Source organism: Argiope bruennichi, chromosome 3 (genome assembly GCF_947563725.1).
Source record: "Argiope bruennichi chromosome 3, qqArgBrue1.1, whole genome shotgun sequence".
NCBI classification, from domain to species: domain Eukaryota; kingdom Metazoa; phylum Arthropoda; class Arachnida; order Araneae; family Araneidae; genus Argiope; species Argiope bruennichi.
Genome location: NC_079153.1, coordinates 47,596,287 through 47,599,909, shown reverse-complemented (window position 1 = coordinate 47,599,909; position 3,623 = coordinate 47,596,287).

Sequence of the window (3,623 nt, the reverse complement as noted above, 5' to 3'; positions counted from 1 at the left end):
CATGGTTATTTATTTGAATAGAAAGAACTGTAAAAATAAACAACATGTTTGCAAAAAGATATGTATACAAATGTCTATATGCTAAGGCTATATTTATTCCTGTTACTGTTAAAACATTTTAAGATTCTTAAACATTGTTATGCTATTCTCATAATTACAATACAATATAATACAATTACATTACAATATAAATACAGCTTAAATAATTCTGAATGAATTCATTATAGTGTTCGATGGTTTAGTTTAGTTAACGTCCCGTTTAAGGCAACACTACGGCTGTTTTGGGACTGACCTCGTAATGTTGAACCGCTGTCAGATGACTAAGATGAGACTTGAGCTGGCACTCCCCCTCTCCGTACCACACCACACCAGCGGAAGGAAATTTAGCCCGAACAGTTTCAACGTGCATCAGACCCACTTAAAAGACGGTTCTTTAGTGGAATCGGGTTTCGAACCTAAAACTTTAAAGTTCGAAAGCCGAGACCTTACCACTAGACCCTACCACGGCCTTTAGTGTTTGAAGTTTTTTAAATTTAAAAAAATGGTTAGAAATGGCTTTTAAAAATTAAATCCAAATTTGTTTTTTTACTTTCGCCAGTTTTTAGCAAAATAATGGGAAAATAAGATAATATCAAAATTGTATGCCATTTTTTTTAATACTTTCAATGTTTCTGTATTTTATAAAGCAGAAGGCAGAATAAGCACTTCAGTTATTAGGAAAATTCATTTCTATAATTTTTTGAAAACATAATAGCTCAAAAAATGGAGCAACCCATACAGATGGAATTTGTTATTAGATTTCAAAACCAAAACTGCAAGCTAATACATTTCAAAATTTTTAGTCTTCATTTTCATCCGTTTGCATAAGAGCACGATAACTTAAATGCCGACAATTGAAATCTGACAAATGATCCTGTCAATGACTTGTTTGACTAAAATATTGGACCAAATCAGTCAGAATGCTGATCATTTCTTGCTGTCTTCGAGCAAATGTACTTAAAAATGCAACAAGCTAAAAGGTTAATTTTAATTATGCTTATCGATCAGAATAAAAGAGCCTTTGATTAAATTGGATCTTTTACATAATTTTTATCAAAACTGAGAGATGCCGACCTTTGCACACTGACTTAAATATTTATACAATATATAAATATAGGATATATAGTTTATACGATAAGGGATTAAAAAGATACTTAGAATCAGAAAAATCCAACAATTTAGAAAGGAAAAGGGAGCAACCAAACTTGGATTATATAATATTTAGTCATTGCATATGAAATATATTTATTATATCACTCCATATGAAATAATCATTTTTTGCTCACTTCGAGCAAATTTTCAAAATGCAACAAGTAAAAATATTAATTTTAGTTATGTTTATCTATAAGAAAAAACGAGCCTCTTTCTTATATGACTCAATCGAATCATTAATTTAATTTTTATCAATATTTATACAATTTATACAATATACGATATATAGTTAAACGATATGGGACTAAAGATCCTTGAAATCTGAAGATTTAATCAATTTAGAACTGAACGGGAGCAACTAAACTTGGATTATAAAATATTTAGTAACTCCTAGTTACTCCATATGAAATATATATATATATATATATATATATATATATATATATATATATATATATATATATATATATATATATATATATATATATATATATATATATATATACTACTCCATATGAATTTTCACATTTACATAAATAAAAATGACATTTGCTCATATTTCAATTTCATTAAAAAATCTATTTTCCAATATTATTTTATGAATCTTTCATTCGAAATATTTTACATAGCATTTACATAAAACCTAATATAAATTTTCATTTCAGTGTTAATTATAGTAAAATAATAAGAAATAATAATAAGAAACAATATTTATATTACCTTTCGTATGGCATATAAAATTATTCTGAATTCAAAATTTCTTATATTTATAATTATTATATATTTTAATTCAATTTCAAAGCGTATTTTTAATCAAAATGCCTTAATATGAAAAATTCTCAACATTTTTCACTATAAAAACTATTTTTTAAAATCTTATAGTGAAATATAAATAAAGAAATATAATATGATATAATAATCAAATCGTAATTTTTTATAACGAAAATTAATCTAATAATGTTAAAAGATAAGATTTTAAATCTTAGCGATCAAATTTTTGAAATCAAAAAAAAAAAAAATGTGGGGTATCAAAATTTCTCGAATAGAAATTCGGCAATATTATGCAATGAAAAGATATAAAATAAATAATTAAGGTTAAAGCTTCACTGAAATGCTGAAAAATTAATGATATTTGGAACTAAGAATTCAATAAATTAATTAATAATATAATTTACAATAATATATTTTTAATTTGTGTCATTTTATAATCATGGAATTTAATGTGAAGAAAAAGTAGTATTCTAATTTTTAAAATCATGAAAGGGAATTCCCCGAAATATTTATTAATAAGACGGCAGTCTCCTCAACGTCCGTTCTTTATCAAAAGAGGATGTTATGCTACGAACTTTGCTATTATTTTTTCATCCTTTATCTAATATGTATATACACTTCGGATTGTAAACAGCATTATTCTGAAAGATAGACATCGTAAAACATGAAAGTTATTGAATGCAAATTGTGAATTTCAACGGCTGTAGTGACAACTCTATATGGTGTACTGTTGCTTAATGCGCAGTCGCAATTGGCAAGTATTTTAACACTATAAAAATGTTAATATTCATATCATAAGCTTTCATATATAATGTTTCATTAGATAATTTCACTTCAACTTGAGACACTTATTACTTGTAAATATAATTGGATATCAAAATTTCAGGTTTTTTGGCAATAAGAATTAGATATTTCATAATGCTTTTAACTTTTTTTCAAAAAAATGTTGCTGGTTAGGACTGTTAAAAAACTAAATTCATAAAACAGAAGGTAAGTCAGCCATGCGTTACAAACTGTATATGCATTGTAACTGAAACACTTCAACATTATTTCTGCACTGATTCTACTTTTTATCAATTTTCAATTGGAATAATTATGAATAAGTTATACATAAGTTTTAATAAGGAATAAGCATTGCTATAAAATGCTAATGGCCATAATAAATTTTCATGTATAATGTTTCATTAGATAATTTCACTTTAACTTGAGACAATTATTACTTGTAAATATAATCGGATATCAAAATGCCATGTTTTATTGAAATAAGAATTAAATATTTCATAATGCTTTAATTTTTTTCTCAAAAATCGTTATTGTTTTGGTCTAATTAACTGTTAAAAACTAAATTCATAAAATATAGGGTAAATCAGCCATAAATTACAAACTGTATACATATTTCAATATTATTTCTGAAGTAATTCCACTTTTTACAAGTTTTAGTTGTTATAACTTGAACAAATAATGAATAAGTAATGCCTAATTTTAAAAGTCTTGTTATTTTAATATATAAAAGAAAATTAATTCATGATTTGCTATATATTTTCAAGGCTATTATGAAACTTCTTTTTGTTGAATTAATAACATAAATGTGCCACTAATGAATAACTTTTACATTTTTAATAAGCTCCTTTGTTAAAGTTATCAATAATTATCTTACAATT